Here is an 8,160-nt window from a genome sequence, read left to right as displayed (position 1 = left end):
CTGTGTGTGTTACACAAGAGTCTCTCCTATCCTATACTCCCCAAAATTATGATCTTCTGCAATTACATGGATTCTGCCTTTCCTGCCAGCTTTTCTCTGGATCATACCCCTCGTGACAATGGTGGATTCACCTGGATGTACAAAAGAGCTTTTTTTTTTTTTTTTTTTTTTTTTTTTTTTTTTTGCCAGTTTACTGGCTGTACCCCTAGCAAATGGAGTTCCTCACCAAATCCACAGAATCATAGAATATCCCGAGTTGGAAAGGACCCACAGGGATCACTGAGTCCAGCTCCTGGCTCCACACAGGACCACCCAAAATCAGACCATGTGTCTGAGAGCGCTGTCCAAACACTTCTTGAACTCCAGCAGCTCGGTGCCATGCCCACTGCCCTGGGGAGCCTGTCCCAGTGCCCGACCAGCCTCTGGGTGCAGAACCTTTCCCTAACCCCCAGCCTGACCATCCCCTGTCCCAGCTCCATGCCGTTCCCTCGGGTCCTGTCGCTGTCCCCAGAGAGCAGAGCTCAGCGCCTGCCCCTCCGCTCCCCTCGTGAGGGAGCTGCAGGCCACCATGAGGCCTCCCCTCAGCCTGCTCTGCTCTGGGCTGAGCAAACCCAGGGACCTCAGCTGCTCCACACATTCTTGCCCTCTAGGCCCTTCACCATCTTTGCAGTCCTCCTTTGGTCACTGTCTATAGTTTTATGTCTTTATATTGAGCTGCCCAAAACCGCACACAGCATCCCATGTGTCTCAACTCATTTGAGGCTGGAAGAAGCCCTTCCACAGCCTTAGGGGCTTTCCCCCTAGTTTTCGGCAGTACCAGAGGACAAACTGTGGGTTCAGACAGGCCCCAGAAATGATCCAGTATGGATAGTGTTCGGATGTGTCTGATTGATTTCTGCCCATGTCTTACATGGGAAGTGTAAATGTAAATTTCCCACACTTCTCTTCACGTGCTCACAGTAGACTAATTCCTCAGCATTTTTCTTTTAACCTTTTTTTTTTTTTTTTTTTTTGACAAATGCCCATTGCCGAGTGAGAGGGTTTTAATGGCTTGGCACGGGATTCAAGGCATGTTACAGGTGCACCCACTGAACTGTGACTGAATGTCAGCACGCCATTAGCTGCCATTTTGTTAGTCCCAGGCTGACCACTTCGCTTCTACATAGAGCCCTCCATTAACAACTGAGTGTGCTCATCTGACAGCAAGCGGGCCGTCATCACACCACGCTCGCTTCAAGGGCTGGCAGCAGGGATCTGCAGGCAGTGCCTGGCTCAGCCCCAGCCCTGCTGGCTGGAAATGCAGCTGTGGGCTGTCATGTGCCCGCGGCCAGCTCAGGCACGGCAGCGTCCTTTCACTCACAAGACCCTGACATGCCTCCGTCCAAAGAGCTCTGCATAGTTGGCAGCCAGCCTGCTTGTGATTTTCCAGTGGCACGTGTTCAGCGACGGCTGCCGTTAGCTTTGGCAGATGCAAGGAAAACATTTTGTAACCCTGGAAAATCCCCAGCACTCACACACCGACTGACTGCTAAGAGCATCCTCCTGCAGTGGTATCTCCAGGCTGAGAAGCATCAAGGAGAGTCAGCAACAGGCTGGAGCCATAGAAAAGAAGGAAGAAGGGCAGGGAGAGAAGGAGGAGAAAGCAAGAAGCAATTTTTTGTCTCTTCAATAATTTCATAATAATATTTCTTATTCAAAGTCTTGAACAGTTAGTAGTTAGCCCTCAAAACCATGCAGCTTTCAAGCCATGCACTTGACTTAAAAAACAGGCTCTTAATACAGCTGAGATTCCTTTCCATTTGTCTTCTGATCCTTTACCTTTAGGAGGTGACATTCTCCAGCATTTCTCTGCAGTCTCAATAGCTAGAAACTTACATTTAATTGTGAAAGCTGAGATCCTCACTTAATCATATGACTACAGAAGCTGGGGACTTAAGAAGTACATTGTGTACCATGGGACCAGCAATCAGCATGTTGGCAACACTGCAGCATTTCCCTGGAGAGCTCATCCTGCCGTGATTAATGTCCCAAAGATAATGTACAAGGTGGCAGATGAGCCAAAGGAGGGATCTAAAGGTCACATTCAGCCCTGTGCGATGAACCATCACAAGCCTATAGATCACGTACCTCTCAAGTAGGACCTCTACACCTTGGCTAGGCTGATTTTCATGGTGACCCCAACACTGGATTGAATTTCACACTAAGGTGCACTTAGAAGAGCCAACAGTTCTGCTGGTGGTTGCAAAACTGAGCAGATGCAAAATCTCAGAACTAGAAAAAGGCTTGGGATTTGGGCCTTATGTCTTATTACCCCCAAACCTCTCTTGTGTTGACCAAAAAGTTGCTTCTAATTCAGAAAGTAACTTTTGGACAAAAGTAATGGCACAATATATACAAGAGAGGGAGTGAGATATGAAAAGTTTTGATTAGTGTGTTACATGTGTCTTACATACATGTATAGAAATAAAAAGATTTAATTTTTACACATTTTCAATTAAAATGTTGTTATTTTTCATTTTGAAGGCAGGCTTTTTTCTGAAACTTTCCTATTTTGATAACAAGAATAGAATAACAGCTAAACAGACACAAAGCATAATATTTTGGATCCAGCAGAATATTTCAACTGTGTGTAAATAAAATGTTCTTTATTTTGACTGCTCTATTAAGAAAATCAATCCTCAGCCTGGGACTCATCTCCGACACGCTGACAAATGCAGAAGATTGCCCAGGTGCCTCCAGGGAGCCAGGGCTGGAGGCAGCAGAGCCCCCAGAGCTGCCCCATGCTGCAGCAAAGCCAATAATGACTTGGTTGCTGTGAGAGCTGCGTTGGGCAGAGGCGGTCACATTGCACCCAGCTGCTGCTTCCTGCTTCAGCTGGTGCAAGGGCACATTGCTCGGGGCCAGAGCTCGTTCAAAAGCTTGTGAGGGAGCAGGTGACGACTGTGAGCTTTGCAGTCAGCCAGCAGTATGTTTTCTGTATTTCTGTGTTATGGTAAGACCCCTGAACGCCCTTGCCAATGCCATGGACATCAGCAGCACCATACCCAAGCAGATCCTACCTCTCTTGGGATATGTTAGATCTTTTGTCTTGTTGTTGTTGTTGTTATTACTAAGGAAAGAAAAAGTAAGAAGAAGGATTGCTGGTGTTTTGTTTTGTCTTGTTTTTCTCCATGGTTTGCACAGCCAGATAGAGGGCTTCATTATCTTCTGGATTCTGGAGCAATTTCTGGGTGAAGATCGTACCAAAGGTTGGATTTCTTGGCTCCATTTTCATGGACCACTCCAAAATGAAGGGGCATATGTTGCAAGATGGGCCCTCAGCTACTGCAAGTCCTCAGAAGATTTTGCTGTGGCAGTGCATTTCTGGGGAAGGCATTTGGAGCAAGTACAGAGTGAGCATTTGGGGGCATATTTTGCCTCTGTGATGTTTTCCCCATGCCAGGGAATGGGGTGAAGTGTCCCAGGGCAGGGTGGAGTGATATGCATGGCTGTGGTTTAGCACTAAAATAAAACGCAGAGTGGAGGAACACGCTCAGACAGGAAATCACTTATTTCCTTGTGCTGCTGCTATGACAGCAATGTTGATATTGGATCTTCCCTACTTAAAAGAAAAAAGCAAGTTAACCAAAATAGGGCCTGATTCCTGTAAGGACAAGCCGTCACCTTCCCTGAAAGGTGATTTTCTACAGCCCCTGTGCACAGAGCATCAACCACGCAGGCTGCCAGAGGTGGACAGTTACACATTTGTCTTCCTTTATCTACAAGATGCACAGCTCTGAGTGGGGAAAAAATAGTGATTTAATTCTGTTTGGTTGAACACAGTAAGAAATGAGGAGGGATTTTCCAATAATACTTGAGGCAGTTTCATTCCCATTGCCCTTGAGACAGAGATTTATTGTCCTGTCACTCAGTGGCAGCTGCTTGCACTCTTAACTCCTGCGCTGCCTTGGGGAAGAGGATAACAGTCTTCAGTGACCAGAAGACCTTCTCAGGTCACTTCAGGAGGGAGAACTTAGGATTTCCTGGCTCTGCTGTGGTTTTCTGCCTCTGTGCTTCCTCTGAGACGATGCTATGCTCTCTGCTCAGCCTTTCAGCAAAAAGGACCAACCTCCTCTTGTTTCTTTTTTTCCTTGCAATTTGTTCTCTCTGTGTTGCCAAGAAAAGACAAGTCAAAAAGAGCTATAGTTTCATCAACCCTTTCCCAGCACCACAGGCAAATTTGAACTTTTGAACAAAGTTGGAGCAGGGAGTATTTGTGAGTTGTGTGGCAGCAATTGACTGCAGAGGAAAATCGATGCTCCCCATCAAAACAGCTCAATAGCCTCGTGTGCACCCGCAGCAGTTTCCTTTCCAAGATGCTATGTTTTGCCCTAGTAACTCTTCCAGTTGTCATCATTAACCTGAGTCTCTGTTTCACCTGCAAACATTTCAGCTTGGCTGGCATATGAGCAGGCTCAGGTCAGTTCACCTTCTTTAAAATGTGCAGGAACGGAGACCTGCACCAAGGAACTGGGGATTTTGTGAAATGACGTACAGGAGGCTGCAGCAACGTGCATTTAATGACTCGAAGGGACCTGTATCTGATGCATGGGGATCTATAGGAGACTGGAGTCGAGCACAGCCACCCTGGGGGTTTTAAGGCCCAAGAGGACAACGCACTGGGCACCTTGCCTTCATCTCCACGGACCCTGGTTGGAATAGGAGCTCAGCTTCAGCCTTCTGGCCCCAACCATTTGGTGATTTGATGATCTCGTATGCAGGGCTCCCCACTGAGAAGCTGTACCAACTCAAAGCTGTACCATCTCAAATCATGAGTAATTTAAAATCAATGTGGATTAAGCAAAACATATTATTATTATTATTATTATTATTATTATTATTATTATTATTATTATTATTATTATTATTATTATTATTATTATTATTTATGGGCTGGTGTGCCTGGTATCCACCTCATGCCCTGGGGCCAGGACGGTGCAGTTCTCTCCCTGTCTAGTTCTTGGAAGCAAAGCATGAAGCATCAGCAGCGTCCTCACCTTCTCTAGGGTTTCCTATTCTTGCTTAAGAAGTAGTTCTTTCCTTGAAAAGAAACCTATTTGTGCCTGTCTACCTGCATGGCATCTCCTTCTTCCTTCCTTGGTTCCCTCCCAGCCTCACCTGCTGTTTGTCCTACTCCATAGAGAATGTCCTCATTGATCTTGTGGGCAGTGGCCATCATTTTTTTTTGTTTGTTTGTTTCTGGGAGCATGCCATGACCTTCAGACCTGTCCTGCTGTGTCCCTACCCAACTCTGACTAACTGCTGTCAAATTCAGTTCAGCTGCAGCTGTCTGGAGTTGCCCAGCTAGACCAAGCCAGATGTCAGCCTTCCCCTGCCTGGAGTCACCTCACCAGGGTTTTAAAGTCCATCTACTTTCATTAAAAAGAAACCAGATTGGTGAGAGCGGTGATGCTGCAGCAGCGGGGATGAATGATGTGGTGACTTGTGCAATGCAGAGGCTGCACTGTCCACTTGCTGTGCAGGCATTTCTGTGTCCACACACGTGGAAACCCCACGGTGAGGTGGTGGAGGCCGTGTCCCCACCAGCTGGCTGTCAGCTGGGGATGGGGTACCCAGTGCTGGGAACACAGAAGTGCATGATCCCATCCCACAGTGCTGTCAGACAAGTGACCTAGCTCCAACATGCTGCTCAACCCGGTCGTGAAGGCATTTGGTTGTCACCTACGTGTCGAAAGACATATATGTGCTGTCGTGTGCATGGGATTACTCCAGCAGATGCCAGCCTCTGAGAGTCCACACCAGCCTGAACAAACCCATCACTGACATGGGGTCTGCTGCAGAAGGCAGCACTGGGTGGCACAAATCTTTGTCCTGTGGTGTCCTCTGAGAAGGACAAACCCAGTCTTTTGCTCCAGGAGATATCAAACCTTTCTCAGGGCAAAAAGCATCTCTAGATCCTAACTGCGGGGTTCCTATGTAGCTTTCTATCTAATTGCTGATTCTGATGTGAAATCAGGCAAGGTTCATTATAATTTTCATAGCTATATGTGGGCCAAATATTTGTGCCCAAATGTACTTGTTTTCACAAAGCATTTGTTTGAAAGATTTGGGGCCAAAGGCAATAAAAAGAGAGAGGAAGGGGAGGAGAAAGGCTCTGTCTATTCTAATACATGCAGCAGCCTGAAACGCCGGCCTGTGGTGCCTGTGGCAGTGGCTGTTGCGTTGCAGCCTCCACCACACACAAGTCCCTGAACAGGGCCAGAGCCAGCGCCTCGGGGTGAGGCAGCCATCCCTGGCCTCTTTTATTTAGCAATATGGGCATGAGCAGCAAGCCCACAACAGTTTGCTATAAAGCAGGAGGTATTTCATATGGGAAATGCATTCCTCAGAATGAAATGATTTCAAAACAGCCCAGACCTATTGCATGTACCAGAAACACTCTGCTTTGCTTTGCCACTAGGTCCTTCAAAGGTCCTCGTGCCGTGATATCAGCGTTTTCTTTTGTCCCATCTGGATCAGACCAGCATCCTGATTTCTGAAGAGCTGCTCTGCCATTCCCACCCTCCAAGGACTCTCCTCTCACCTGAGCTCTTGCCGTTCTTGTGGCAAACCTCAGTCAGCCCGGCAGCAGGGGCTCTTTGGACCACTTCACCTTGAAGAAAGTACATAGAAATATAGAATGGGTTGGGTTGGAAGGGACCTTAAAGCCCACCCAGTGCCACCCCCTGCCATGGGCAGGGACACCTCCCACCAGCCCAGGTTGCCCAAAGCCCCATCCAGCCTGGCCTTGAACACCTCCAGGGATGGGGCAGCCACAGCTTCTCTGGGCAGCCTGTGCCAGGGCCTCACCACCCTCAGAGTAAAGAATTTCTTCTTTGTATCTAATCTAAATCTCCCCTCTTTTAGGTTAAAGCCATTCCCCCTTGTCCTATCACTACACCCCTGACAAAGAGTCCCTCCCCAGCTTTCCTGCAGGGCCCCTTTAGGCACTGGCAGGCTGCTGTAAGGTCTCCCTGCAGCCTTCTCTTCTCCAGGCTGAACAACCCCAACTCATTCAGCCTCTCTTCACAGGAGAGGTGCTCCAGCCCTCTGATCATCCTCTGGACTTTTTCCAATCCATCCATGTCCTTTTGTGCTGGGGGCCCCAGAGCTGAACACAGGGCTCCAGATGGGGTCTCATGGGGGCAGAGCAGAGGGACACAATCCCCTCCCTCACCCTGCTGGCCACACTTCTGGTGATGCAGCCCAGGACACGGTTGGCTTTCCGGGCTGCAAGTGCACATTGCTGGCTCATGTTGAGCTTCTCATCAACCAGCACCCCCAGGGCCTTCTCTTCAGGGCTTCTCTCAATCCATTCTCCACTCAGCCTGGGTTTGTGCTTGGGATTGCCCTGACCCAGCTGCGGGACCTTGCCCTTGGCCTTGTTGAACCTCAGGAGGTTGGCACAGGCCCACCTCTCAGGCCTGTCCAGGTCCCTCTGGGTGGCATCCCTTCCCTCCTGCATGTCAGCATTAAACAGTGCTGGTCCCAATACTGATCCCTGAGGAATGCCACCTGTCACCGGTCTCCACCTCAACATCAAGCCTTTGACCACAACCCTTTGAGTGTGACCATCCAGCCAATTCCTTACCCACCGACTGGTCCTCATCTTCACCATATCATCTGGAGAATGGATGACTTTTATGGGTTACAAAACAACAGAAAGCTCACAAAACAAAACAACAACAAAAACAAGCAGTAAAGGATCATAACTAATGCTCAGGAGGCTTTCCAATGGAAAGGCAAAGCCAGGTGTGAGACACGGTACCTGTCAGAGCTCAGCAACTCCAAGCTGAGAAAACTAAAGTAGATCAGTCCCAAAGCTGCTGGGTTAGGTCTGGAGCTGTGGAGGTGTTTTTATAGCAGTTTGGCTGCCTTGGGAGTTTTGTGGCTCCTGCAGGATGAGGTCAAGCCTCCAGGGTTCAGACTGGATTTACTGCAAAAACTCTGGGGACTTTCTTTATGGCTGGGATTTTTTATGACACTTGAATTACCTGTTTCAGATGCAGAAAAGTCTCTGTATATTATACTTTATTATATTTATTAGATAAGTTTAAGCATGATAGCTCAATTCTTGGGTATTTTCAGACTCAGTGCTGTGAACTTTAGAGACAACCACTA

This window comes from Aythya marila (assembly GCF_965140915.1).
Source record: "Aythya marila genome assembly, chromosome: 1".
Lineage (NCBI taxonomy): Eukaryota > Metazoa > Chordata > Aves > Anseriformes > Anatidae > Aythya > Aythya marila.
This window is presented reverse-complemented; position numbering follows the sequence as displayed.